Source organism: Capra hircus, chromosome 4 (assembly GCF_001704415.2).
Source record: "Capra hircus breed San Clemente chromosome 4, ASM170441v1, whole genome shotgun sequence".
NCBI classification, from domain to species: Eukaryota; Metazoa; Chordata; class Mammalia; order Artiodactyla; family Bovidae; genus Capra; species Capra hircus.
In genome coordinates, this window is record NC_030811.1 from 25381225 (window position 1) to 25395681 (window position 14457).

General features: G+C 39.8%; 1 long non-coding RNA gene across 1 annotated transcript in view; it reads left to right on the forward strand.

The window, feature by feature from the left end:
• The window catches only part of LOC106502060, a 93543-nt gene that overhangs the window by 22694 nt on the left and 56392 nt on the right, over positions 1-14457 (forward strand). Inside the window, exons 2-3 of the long non-coding RNA XR_001917945.1 lie at positions 4342-4457; positions 10307-11501. This is a non-coding gene — a long non-coding RNA (uncharacterized LOC106502060). The remainder of the gene's footprint in view (positions 1-4341; positions 4458-10306; positions 11502-14457) is intronic.

A 14457-nucleotide genomic window follows, 5' to 3' on the forward strand; every position in this document is an offset into this window, starting at 1 on the left:
GTAAAGCATCCACCTGCAATGCCGGAGACCCCGGTTCGATCCCTGGGTTGGGAAGATGGAGAAGGGATAGGCTACCCACTCCAGTATTCTTGGGCTTCCCTTGTGGCTCAGCTGAAGAATCCGCCTGCAATGTGGGAGACCTGGGTTTGATCCCTGGGTTGGGAAGATCCCCTGGAGAAGGGGAAGGCTACCCACTAACAGTATTCTGGCCTGGGGAATTGCATGGACAGTCCATGGGGTCGCAAAGAGTCAGACACGACTGAGCAACTTTTATTTTCACTCACTAGGGTGGGGAGGGGATTCAAGTCTGGTGATATGTACCTATCATACAAGACTGTGATAAGGATTGCATATGATGAGGAGGATAAAATGCCTGTACATAGTAAGTACTTAGTATATGTTAACTCATCATCCTCTCATGATACTGATGATGGCCATACATATGTACTGGGTCATATTAATATATGTTTTTAAGCATGTTGATATCTATCTTGATTTTAGCAGTTTTGTTTTACAGTTATACTTAAGAAAAATAAGAATGACATATGTTGAAAGTGTATAGCTTCTCATTAAATTATAGGTTGTTGATAGTTCAAAAAACTGCAAATGGTTTTGAACTTTTTGGTAAAACGAGACAAGGTCTAACAGTGATTGAGAGTAGAATGATTGTATCAGTATTCAGCTTGCTCCAGGTTTCTCTGTGAAATTTATCACATGAAGATACTGCACTGATAAAATATTCTTATGTAGAGTCTGCTAAGAACCGAGAGGAAGCTTGGAGTCCTGGGTTGGAAATGTAAGTGTGTATGTGCTGGTGCAGCCTGTAGGAGTCATGAAACTGTCAGAAGACAGGCTTACTCATGAAAAAGACCTTGGAAACAGTTGGCTATAGGCTGAGAAATGCCTTTGGAAGAGTTATAGCATTAATAGATACACTCAAGAAGTTGAAAGAAGAACCTTGAGAAAGAAAGCAGCCATAGCTGGACTCTCGGTCGCTATTCTTCCTGCTCTTCAGGATAGTCTAAGCCTCTGCATGTCTGCAGCGTCACCTGATAAATAGAGCAGCAAATAATGTAACAGTGAGAGCTCCAGAGCCACGGTCAAGACAGTGCTCACAGCAAAGCATCAGTAACTAAGCATAATACCTCCACGAAGGAGGAAGCGGCTGGGTAGTTTCAGTAGAAGTGGAGGGAATTGGTATTGAGAGTTGAGATTGAGACCCAGATGTCATATTTTAAAATGTTCTGCTTAACTTTTAAAGTTAGTAATATTCATATAATATAGGAAGGTAAAATTTCAGTGGGAAATATGCCATCAATGATGAAATTATATTAAGAGTTTGTATGCAAGTTACTGTGCAAAATTTAATTATAACTGCATGGTCCATGCTCTCTAAGAGCCTACTGTTAAGAACAGTAGAGTCTGGAGATTTAGTTGAATTGCCTACCATAGTCCTGTTTCTAAACTTTTTTAAAATTCAGTAAATGTTTACTGGAGACCTGTTAGGTCCCTGGCATTTTCATGCCACCAGAGGGATATAGTATCGATCAAAACAAAAAAATATTTCCCCTAAGAAGCTGAAATTCTCCAGAGGGAAGAGTAAAAAGAAAAATGACTTTTACTCTGATGAGAAGGGAAACAGTTGGTGGCTTTTAAGGAGTGGCATGGTCTGATTTTGTTTTATCTATATGACTCTGGCCTTTTGGTTTGAGAATAATATGTGGTGAGGCAAGGAAAGAATCAGCTGGGAGCTTCTTGTAATAATCAGATGGGGATGATAAAGGCTTGGATGGCAGTAGTGGCAGTAGAGGTAGGGAGAAACAGCAGAATTTAGATATGTTTTTAAGGAAGAGCCAATGGGATTTACAGATGGATTGGAAATGGGATGTTAAGGAAAGCGAAAAGGCAAAGATGACTTGGAAGGTTGAATTGTCATTTACTAACACGGGGAAGCCCGTAGGAGCATCAGCTTTGGGGAGAACATGAGCAGCTTTGTCATGGGGTGATGTTAAATGTGAAGTGTCTGGTAGACATCTGTGGGAGATGTCAAAGAGGCAGCTGAAAATACAAGCCTTGAGTTCAGGGAAGAGGTTTAGGCTCTTGTAAGTGGTATTTAAAGTGATGAGAGACCCATTGAGATGACCAAGGGGAGGGAGTACGGATAGAAAAGAAATCTGAGAATCGAGGGCCTTGGGTCACTCTTAACATTAAACTGAAATAATGCGAAGTCTAAGAAGAAATGGCCAATGAAGCAGGAGGGTCAGTAGTAAGGTGTCCTGGAAACCAAGCAGAAAGTGTCTAAAGAAAGAGAGGATCCTCTCTCTGGGGATAGCAATGGTATTTGCTCAAAGGTGACTGTGATGAACTTGTTTAAATGGATTAGAGAATTCATTAAAGTACCTGCCTCAGTACCTGGCTGCTGGGTAGTTCAAGGTGGAAGTCATTGGTGACTTAACAAGAACAGTTTCAGGGGAGTAATCAGGACAAAGCCTGATTGGAGTGGGCTCAAATAAGAAGAGGAGGAAAGAATTGGAGACAGCAGAAATAGCCCTTCTGAGTATTCCTGTGCAATTGCATTAGAATAATGGGGAATTAATTCGTGGAAACGTGGGGTCAGAAGAAAGGGGTGTGTGTATGGGTCTGTCTGTGTGTCTCTCTCTTAGGTTGGAAGAAAGTATAGACTGTGCGCTAATGAAAATAATCCTGTATAGAGGAGGAGATTATGGTGTAGTTGGGTTTAGGGTGATGAATTGTGTTGGTCATAGATAACAGGTTAGCTGAAATAACTAGATTGTGCTTCGTCCCTGTACCCTTCTTCTTTTCAGTCATTCATTCATTCACTCATCAAACATTTTCTGAAGGTTAACCAAGTGCCAAGGATCAAACCGGGGCTGGGTAAGGAACAGTGATTAGGAGGTGAGTCAGATGAACAATCTACAACCTCTGCTGACGTTTTTACCACCCGATGGAGGTAGGCCCCCTAAAAACACAAATATAGATTTCAGTGAATGCCTCATAGGAAAAGTATGGACTCCTTTTGAGAGAAAAAAAGAGGATGTCTTGGTGTACTCTGGGTTGGGTAAGATTAGCAGGCATCTCAGATAGGAAAGATGGTCCGGCAAGTAAAGATGGACCAAGAAGAAGAGCATTCCAAGCAGAGGGAGCAGAGTGTGCAAAGGCCTGGGGCAGGGCAGAATTTGGTGCTCCCAGGGACCTGAGAGGTCGCCAGAGCTGCCTGAGAGGCAGAAAGGAAGCAGGTTGTGCTGGGCTTTGGGGGCCTTTTCATATTTGAGGTGATGTCCCAGTAGCAGTGGGAAGCCATTGAAAAGCTTTTAGATGCTGAGTTACATGTTCAGTTTGCACTGAGGGGTTGGGGGGAGTCACCTGAGCTGCACTGCCATGGTGAATGGATTGGAGGGGGCAAGAGTGGGGAAACAAGAGCTCCAATTTAGGCAGAAAGATAGTATCTGTAAAATAGACTGAGATTTTGCAATTTTGTTATTAAAAAATAGAACTGAGAATATCCTCTGCTTAGCAGAATTTGCCTTAAAGCTTATCAGGTTTCTCAGCACCTGTGAAGAAAACATTTTCTTGTTAAAAATAACATTAATGGAGAAGAGTCAGATGAAGATGTCAGTGATTTCAGCTTACTTAAAATAAAACTTTAAAAAAGGTTGTGGTAACTTGGTGAAAATTTTCAAATAATAAGCTTTTTTCCAAACATGTTTTCCAGAAAAAATATCAGTGACGCAATACCAGAGACAGACTCTTTAAGAAAATGGATTGAAGTACATGAATATACACCGAGAATAATTAGTCTACTTAATGATATTTTAAGTGTGCATATAATATAAAGAACCTTACATTTTTTGCTTTAATGGATGTACATTACTTTTTATGAAAAAATAATATCATAAAAACAGTTTATTGACTTAAAAAATTTCAAAAGTTTCCATTTTCATTTTCAGAAGTATCATAGTTTTAGGATAAATTATGTGATTAGAGATAGATCTCTAATCTCTCCAGTTGAAGAGTCAGACTGGTGAAAAAACCATCACATCACAGTACAGGATGCATATTTTATTGTTCTAGTTTAGGCTTCCTCCCAAAGAGATTTCTTAAAACAGAAGAGCAGTTATAATACCAAGTATTGCTGTGTCAGGTCACCCACAGCTCCAGGACCGTGAATTAACTTGTTGTGAGCCCTCACTTTAAAAAAAAAAAAAAAGAAGAAAAGAAACAGAAGTTACTCCCTATCTAGATAAGCCACTCCAGAGAGTTCTATCTTGGTTGTAACTTGAGTTTTCTTTCTCACACTGGCATTTTGTTTATGCTTTTCAGGGTAAAGAGAGTTTGGGACATTTTACCATCTGGAGTTTCTCTGTGCCTTGCTGATGATCTGAGCTCAAACCTGCCAGTTTATGGGAAAAGATAAGAAAACCTCCTGTAACATCTGAGTAAGTAGATGCTGTAGTCTGCTTTAATTTATTGCCTAAGAAAAGAAAACTTTTTAACATTTAGGTTGTAAATTATCAGGCATTTTAATTGGATTCTTTAAATTTTGTTGTTGAATAATAATGGCAATTATTACAGTTCCAGTAAGTGAGTATTTTTAAATACTGGGATTCTGGAAGAAATTAATCCCCTGATAATAAAAAAGTTAATGAAAACATTTTCTGTATATAATGGTTTAGCTTTTAAGAATCATATTAAGGACCTAACTGTATATATTAAAATTTTAAGAGCTTATTAAATTTTTCCTTAGTATTTTATTTCAGCTTTTTACTGTGAATACAAAAATATTGTTAAGACAACTATTATGAATTTTTAAAATGCAACTGTATCTGTATGAAAATTGTATTTTAGCAGGAAATGTATTTTGGCTAACTTGAAATAAATGCTTGTTTGTTTCTTGAAAATAGAATTTTAAAAGTTCTTTCTGTTTGAAAATAATGTGTTTTTCCTCCCTGATAATATAGATAAGATTACAAAATCTCTCTGGATTTGACTTTGTTTCTTAATTAAAGAGCCTAGAAAAGAAGGGCACTCATTCTTTCCAATCAGAATTTCTCTGTGAAATTTAGAGTTGAGCCAGTTTGATATAAAGTGTTTTTCCGAATGAAAGCTACTGGTTCTCTTGCTATATTCGTTGAATCTATTTGACAAAGCTAGGAAATTATGAGGTTGTACCAGGACCTTAGTTTGGAATGCTCAGGTGAATACAGTGAATAAATGTACAAGATACTTCCCTGCTATAACAGGGTTATTTACCTTTGGTCTGTATATGAGCTGTCCGATATGGTAGCCAGTGGCCACATGGAGCTGTTGACATTTGAAATGTGGCTAGTCCCAAATGAGATGTGCTGTGCATAAAATAGACACCAAAGTTCAAAGACTTAGTGTGAAAAAAAAAAAGACTGAAAATATTTTATTAGTAATTTTTGTATGAATCACGTTTAAATGATACTATTTTAGATATATTGGATGGAGCAAAACATTAAAATTAATTTCACTTGTTTTCTTTTACTTATTTTTAATGTAGCTGCTAGACAATTATAACTTACTTGTGGCTTACATTATATTTCCAATAGATAGAACTGGCCTGTATATAGTCAACATGCTTAGTCATCCATTAATCAGCATTCTTTTAGGTTTGAACCTTCTGGGCTGTGTATGGATCAATTAATACAAATCTGCGTTGTTTTAAGAATATGATTCTTTGATTCATCAAGTATTTGCTGAGTACCTGCTATGTGCCAGACAGTCTTCTAGGTACTGGTGTTACAGTATGAAAAAATAAACAAAACTTCCTGCCTTCATGGTGTTAGCATTCCATTAGTGAAACCAGAATGAAAACATAAATAAGTAAAATGTATAATCTATTTGAAGGTAATAGATGCTTTGGAAGAAATGCGAGGGAAGGGTTCAGTTGTAAACAAGAGTGTTCAGGGAAGGCCTCACTAGATAGGCACTATTTGAACAAAGACCCAAAGAAGGTGAGAGAAAGAGCCCTGTGGATATTTGGGGGAAGAGTGTTCTAGGTAGAGGGAAGAGCAGATGCTAAGACCTTGAGGCAGGAGTGTGTCTTGCTTGTTTGAATGGTAGGAGGCGAGATGGTTGATTGGAGTGAAGTGAGTGACGCAGAGAGAGGGAGATGAATGGTGACACCATGTGAGCAGCAGTTATTGTCTGTGCAGGCACACAGGTAATCCCTAGGGAACCAGGTCAGAAAACAAATAAGAATTACAGATTTTAAAAACAAAGCGAAGATATCAGAAGCTACACTTCATGGGGGCGGATAGATTCCACAGCGTAAGTCCAAGCAGCTTACTAAAAGAACCATCAACCCTTAGAAATCTGAGACTATCAGCTAAAGACTGGATGAATAAAATGCAGGACATCCATGTAACGGAATAATACTATTGGGCAGTAAAAATGAACAGAGAGCTGCTACATGCTGCAATATGCGTGAACTGTGAAAGCATGCTGAGTGAAAGAAGACAGTCACAAAAGGCCACATACTGTATGATTGTTTATCTGATATTGCATGAAAACACAAGTACATTCATAGTAGCATCCAAAAGACCAAAATGCTTTGGAATAAAAAAGTCTTGCATATTTAAAACTACAAGCTTTTGTTGAGAGAAATGGAACTATCCCTCAGTAAGTGGGAGTATATACTGTGTTAATAGGTTGGAGGATTCAGTATTGGTGATGTGGCAGTCTTCTCCAGATTGATCTGGAGGTTCAACAAAGTCATTGCCAAAGTCTCAGACAGACTTCCTGTAGAAATGTATTTATAGAAGTTGGCAAACAAATTGTAAAATCTATCGGAAATGGAGAAGATCTAGAATAGTGTAACTTTAAAAAAAGAAGAAAGTTGCAAAAAGAAAGAAGAAAGTTGGAAAACTTACACTGCCTCTTTTCAAAACTTACCATAAAGCTGTAGTAATGAAAACAGTGTAGTATTTACATATGGATGAACATACAGATCAGTGGAACAAAATATCCAGAAATAAGACACGTATGTGGTCAGTTGCTTTTCGACAAAGGTACTAAGATAGGGAGAGCATAGTCTCTTCAACAAGTAGTAACAATTGGGTTTCCTCATGAAGTAAAATGTACCTCGACTTCTACCTTACAGCATACACAAAAATCAACTTAAAATGGATCAGAGACCCACATGTAAAGAAGTGAATGTAGCTGGAAGTCCTGTGTCTTGGGTTAGACAAAGATTTAGTCAGTAGGATATAAAAAGCATGAAGTATAAAAGAAAAAATGGTAAATTGGATTTCATCACAATTAAAGTTTTGCTCTTCAGAAGATACCAGTGTTAAGAAAATGAAAAGTCAAGCCACGTACTAGGAAAAAATATTCACAAAACATAAGCCTGATAAAGGATTAGTATGTAGAAAAATATCGATCACCTCAGATATGCAGATGACACCACCCTTATGGCAGAAAGTGAAGAGGAGCTAAAAAGCCTCTTGATGAAAGTGAAAGTGGAGAGCGAAAAAGTTGGCCTAAAGCTCAACATTCAGAAAACAAAGATCATGGCATCCGGTCTCATCACTTCATGGGAAATAGATAGGGAAACAGTGGAAACAGTGTCAGAGTTTATTTTTGGGGGCTCCAGAATCACTGCAGATGGTGACTGCAGCCGTGAAATTAAAAGACGCTTACTCCTTGGAAGAAAAGTTATGACCAACCTAGATAGCATATTCAAAAGCAGAGACATTACTTTGCCGACTAAGGTCCACCTAGTCAAGGCTATGGTTTTTCCAGTAGTCATGTATGGATGTGAAAGTTGTACTGTGAAGAAGGCTGAGCGCCAAAGAATAGATGCTTTTGAACTGTGGTGTTGGAGAAGACTCTTGAGAGTCCCTTGGACTGCAAGGAGATCCAACCAGTCCATTCTGAAGGAGATCAACCCTGGAATTTCTTTGGAGGGAATGATGCTAAAGATGAAACTCCAGTACTTTGGCCACCTCATGAGAAGAGTTGACTCATTGGAAAAGACTGTGATGCTGGGAGGGATTGGGGGCAGGAGGAGAAGGGGACGACAGAGGATGAGATGGCTGGATGACATCACAGACTCGATGGACGTGAGTCTGAGTGAACTGTGGGAGATGGTGATGGACAGGGAGTCCTGGCATGCTGCGATTCATGGGGTCGCAAAGAGTCGGACACAACTGAGCGACTGAACTGAACTGAACTGAATGTAGAAAAAGGGGGCTTTCCTGGTAGCTCAGCTGGTAAAGAATCTACCTGCATTGCAGGAAACCTCAGTTCAATTCCTGGGTTGGAAAGATTCCCTAGAGAAGGGATAGGCTACCCACTCCAGTATTCTTGGACTTCCCTGGTGGCTCAGACAGTAAAGAATCCACCTGCAGTGCGGAGACCTAGGCTCGATCCCTGGGTTGGGAAGATCCCCTGGAGACAGTGGAGCCTGTCCATGGGGTCACAAAGAGTCAGACACAACTGAGCAACGAAGCATAACACATATAGGAAAAAAATAAAGAACTCTTAAAATTCAGTCAGAAGACAGCAATCCAATTTAAATATGTACAAAAATTTGGAGAGACATTTCACCAGAAAGATACAGGAATGGCACATATGAAAAGCGTTTCAACATTGCTAGTCACAAGGGACATGCACATTAAAGCTTAAATGAGATATTGCTGCACACCCACTATAATGACTAAAATTTTAAAAAAACCTGACAGTCCATGCATTGGCAAGGATGTAGGTAAGCCAGAATCTTTATATGCTGCTGGTGCTAATATAAAATGGTACAACCATGCTCAAAAGCAGTTTGGCAGTTTCTTTAAAAGTTCACCATACACTCAACATGTGACCGGCAATTCCATTCTTATAGATATGCTGTCAGGAGAAATAATAGCATCTGTCCAGACAAAGACTTGTGTACAGTGTTCATGGAGGCTTTATTTGCGGTTGCCAAAAAGTAGAAATGTAATGTAAGTGTCCGCCAACAGGTGAATAGATAAATCCTTGCTCTGGAATGCAGCTCAGCAGTGAGAAGGAGTGGACTGTTCGTGTAGGCAGTGGCATGGGGAATCTCAGGATGAGTATGCTCTGTAAAAAAGGCAGATTCCCCCCTCGAAGCACCATTCAATGGAAATTCTAGGAAATGGAAAGTAATCTATAGTGACAGCGGAGCCATGGTTGCCTGAGGATGGCTTGGGGGAGGAAGGAGAACAGGAAAGGGAGGGGCACGAAGAAGCATTAGGGGGATGTATATACTCATCATCTTGATTATGCATAATAGTTTCAGGGGTGTATACATAAATCAGAATTCATCAAATAGTGTACTTTAAGTTTGTGTAGTTTACTGTATATCAGTAACACCCCAGTAAGGTTGTTAAAAAAAAATTGTGTCCATTCAAGAGTCAAGCATATATTCATAGCAGATTCACAATAGACAATCCAAAAGATACTATAGACAATTCACAAAGAATCCAAATCCCTCATCTGGTGAATGGATAAGCAAAATGTGTGATGGCTGTACAATGGAATATTACTCAGCCACGAGAAAGAACAAACTCCTAATTGATTCTCTAGTATAACATGAATGAACCTCAAAAACATGCCAGTTAGCAGAAGCCAGAAACAAAGGACTGTATGTTGTAATGTGCTATTTATATGAAATTTTTAGAAAAGAAAAAAATCAAAGATCAGGTCAGTGGTTGCCTGGGGCCAAAGGGGGAGTAGAGGTTGGCCGTGAGCGGGTAGAAGGGAACCGTTGGGATGATGGAAGTATTTTTGTTGACAGTCATGTGGCTGTCTATGGATAACTTACTAAAGCCCATCTGATTGTATTGTTTAAATGGATTACTTTCATGGTGTATAAATTACACCTTAATAAAGCCATTAAAAAATGGATGGCCAGTCAAATTTTTAAGTCCTCTTTAAGGCAACTGTTCAAGAAACAGGGCAGTATTGTGGATTTCATTGTACTTTGTTGCTTCGGATACTTGGTGAGACCTGTTGAATTAATTTTTGTGTCAAATGTTTTTTGGATTCTAAAGGTGAGACAAATCATTATTAGTTGCCTTTGCCAGAGTTCACTGACAGTAGCAGCTGCATTTCGCTTACATGTGAACATTGGTTTAGAATGATTGGTTTTGTGCTGAACAACTGTTAGCAGCCTCTGGCTGGAAGAAATGGTAGTTTCTTAGGTTGATACTGTATTTTTGCACAATAGTTCAGAAGTGTAGGTTAACCTCCACCTCTCAGTTCTTCATGAAGGAAATGGATGACAGCTTAATACCTCTGTATTTTTTAGATACAGAGAGGCACACCCTTCTAGGCCTTGGGTGCCCACCCGCCTGTCCCCAGCCCCACATACATGGAGACAGCAGGAATTCTGGACATAAGACCCTTGAGGATGAGAGGTAAAGTGCAGCCAAGAGAACCCCCTGGAGCAGGGCCTGGCCACGTCTGCACCAGCCTAGGAATAGCGGTCTCTAGGGACATTGAATTTTACATCCTCAGATAAAATTAGAAAATGACCTAATTTTAATGAAAAAGTCAACAACTCTAGAACATCTTGCCTATGACTCAGCCTGTGTGCATGTGTGCTAAGTCGCTTCAGTCCTGTCTGACTCTTTGCACCCCTGTGGACTGTAGCACACCAGGCTCCTCTATCCATGGGATTCTCCAGGCAGGAATATTCAAACAGAAAAAAATTGTTCTGTAAACAACCAATTATTTGCCTAAAATTCATTCGGCCATTTTCCCAGATAAAATACCAGTTATTTAACCAAATTTTTCTTTTTCTTTTCTCCCCTCAAAGTAAATCCTTTATTCAACAAAGATTTAAGGGACTCTCATATTTGTCATGCACACCAAAGATAAGGCATACCTGCAAGGATAAAAGACACATGGAGTTGAGGGTGGAGGCCTGACGATACACAGTCGGCCTCCATGGGGAGGAGGCAGGGGCCTTCAGAGAGGCATTGTTGCAGGAAGCTTTGGAGCAGGGAATGTAGACTGCTGAGATTTGGAGGATGAATAGGACTTGATTGTTAGCCAGGTTGGGGGGACCATAAAGCTGCGACATGGGGGTATAAAGAAGAGCGAACAGGGTCAAGAGATGCAGTGAGTCTGAGTGACGTGACTTTGTGGCTGGCTGAATTTGAAGAATAGGAGAGAAAGCAGCATCAAGGTTGAGTTCAGCTTTGGACAAGGCCGTCTCAACAAGTGGTGATACCATTCACTGAGGTGGGAATACAAGACACCTAGGAAGTTTATTTGTTTTTCTTGCTGGTTTGGGAAGCCAAGAAATCACCCCAGAGGTTTTATCAGAGGAGTGTAGCTATTTGCATACACTTGACCGAACTTCAAAGATGTCCCTCTTTGTCCCGTCTGTGTTCTGGGAGAACATGGAGCAGCAGGGAGGAGAGTGAAGACCGACCTGGCCTTGGTGGCCTGTGCTTGTGGCATCGCATCTCGGGCTGTGGTGGGACTCGTGTTTACAGGTAAGGTCACTGATGAGAGCTTCAGGGCAGTTACAGAGTGGAGGTGTTCTCTGACGTGAAAGCCAGTCAGGTTTAAGAACTTAGTAATTCCTTTTGATTACTTTTTCCCATTTGACTTCTTGTCCCTGCATTTTTATTACTTACAAAGTCCATTCTTTATACTTCTTTGGTATAAAGAAGATTAAAAAGGTGAATTTTAGAAATTTAGAATTTTAGAAAAGATAGCTCCATCTTAGCTCATTTAACTTTTAAAATAGCCCTGTAAAGGAGGTACTTTTAACCACTAATTTATGATAAAGATTGATAATTACTAATAAAGGTATTTAGAAATCAACAGGTTTAAAATTTTTGACATGTCATTATCACAAAGCATAAAATCTTATTCATATCCATTGGCATTAGCATGTAAATGAGGCTGACAGTTCATTGTTTTTTTAATTCTAATTATGTCTGCCTTGTCCTTCTTTTGGAAGAAGTACACTGGTGGCAGATGTGCCCGTGTGCTCAGTCGTGTCCGACTCTTTGTGACCCCATGGGCTGTACCTGCCAGGCTCCTCTGTCCGTGGGGTTTCCCCGGCAAGAACACTGGAGTGGGTTGCCATTTCCCCCCCACAAGGGGATCTTCCCAACTCAGGGATCAAACCTCTGTCTCCTGCATCTCTTGCAGTGGCCGGCGGATTCTTTACCATTGAGCCACCTGTGAAGCTCCAACGAATAAATCCAGAAAGTAATCTTATTTTTATACTTTTTGAAAATATTGAAAAATAGTTTGGAAAATAACTCCTCTAATTCTTCTGAAAAATTTTGCTCACTATTCCTTTATCTGTTAATGATCATGAATATATTACATTAAACCCAAAATACTATGTAAACCATTATTTTGAATCTACATCAAAACAGTACAACTTAAAATTAGGTTTTACCCATTGCTTCTAACTTACCTTTCAATAATACGTGGTCAGATCCTGCTTTAAATGTCCTCCTGCTTGACGCACCTTGATGAAGTAAGTTTCTTGACCTCAGTTAGGCTGTTTTCCTCGTCTAAAATGCAGACCATGAGGTATGTGTTCCAGTGCTGTAAAATTCAGAAATAATTTCTTGGGCGAGAGTGCCAGTGTAAACAGGCAATTTCCTTTTGTGCCAGAAGAGGGCGTGCCTGTGTTGCCAGCCTGAGCTGAGGTCACAACTTTTCCAAGATGTGGCTGAAAAGTTAGGGACAAGTGGATTGCTAGGAAAATGTGAAAGAAAAAGATTTTTTGACAGTGTCAGGAAAGAGATTGTTGTGAATAAGATTCCTTTAAGATATGAAAGCTTTTGCTGACATAGATCATTGGAGATTGCTGCTGCCAGTCAACAACATCCCCCCCTTTTTTTGCCTGTATCTGAGAATTTTTTTTTCCTCCTTCTTTGCAACTGTCTATAAATCTTTTATATCAAACAAATATAGAATCCAAAGTTTAATTTCTTAGTAGTTATCCTGAATAATTAATGTGATTAAAGATAAACTGGGTCTTCCCTGGTGGCTCAGATGGTAAAGAATCTGCCTGCAATGCAGGAGACCAGAGTTTGATCCCTGAGTTGGGAAGATTCCCTGGAGAAAAGAATGGCAACCCACTCCAGTATTCTTGCTTGGATAATCCCATGGACAGAGGAGCCTGGTGGGGTATAGTCCATGGGGTCACAAAGAGTTGGATACAACTGAGCGACTAACATTGAGAACTGTGAAAGATAAATGGGATCGTTTGATCTCAGTGCCTTGGATAGGTACAAAATCTGTTTGCCCCACATTAGGAGAATGAACTTTCCATCCTGCCTTCCTTCACGCACCTTTTCCCTTGAAGTTACTGCATTCTTGGATATTTCGCTGTCACATGTAGCTCAGGAAGTTGGACAGGGACAAGGAGAAACATGGTTCTGTGAACCAACCCTGCTGCTGCTGCTAAGTCACTTCAGCCGTGTCCGACTCTGTGCGACCCCAGAGGTGGCAGCCCACCAGGCTCCCCCGTCCCTGGATTCTTCAGGCAAGAACACTGGAGTGGGTTGCCATTTCCTTCTCCAATGCATGAAAGTGAAAAGCGAAAGTGAAGTCGCTCAGTCATGTCTGACTCTTAGTGACCCCGTGGACTGCAGCCTACCAGGCTCCATCCGTGGGATTTTCCAGGCAAGCATATTGGAGTGGGTTGCCATTGCCTTCTCCGAACCAACCCTAGGGATGTGGAACTAATTTGGACATACCAAATTTTTAAAATTGACAAGATCAGAGCTGAACACAGTGACGCTGGTAGTTGTGCCATTATTCTGATAAGTGTGGGGAAATAGTTTCATCTCAGCTATGTATTTTATGTGAATGTGCTCTTTGATTAAGTTATCCAGGCAAACCCTTTTATTTTGCTAATATTTTTATTATAAATGCAAAAATCATGTTTTGTTTTACATAACTGTAATTATACTTTTAACACTTTTCATATTGGAAAATGTTCTGAATCTAGAAAGCAAGATACATTGGCATCTCCTTTTACTCTGAATCCTGCTTTTAGAAGTTTTCTCTGGGGGTTGTTCCTGGTAATAAACAGTGTCTAAGTTCAGAGTCAAACTGCCCAGATTCAAACTATGGTGCCGCTGAGTTTGAAATGTAATATAAGCAAAGTTAGTCTTATACTTTCTTTCTCATTTGAAATTTGATAATTTCTTGAGCAGGAGAAAGAGAGGTGCAGTTACTGTAGAAGTGATGCGCTTTTATCTGTGCAGCAGCCGATTTCAAATGATCCTTCCTTGTGCATCACAAGGAGTTAGAAACTTGTAAATACTTTTGAGAGTGCTCAATTTAAAAAGAAAGAATGTAAAAGAAAAAAAAGAACTCCGTGTTTCTATTTTCTTTGCTTCCCCTGTGAAATTTGGTCTTGTTTCAAGATGTGGGAGCACCTGTGATAACCTCCTGTCCACATGACAGTCATCT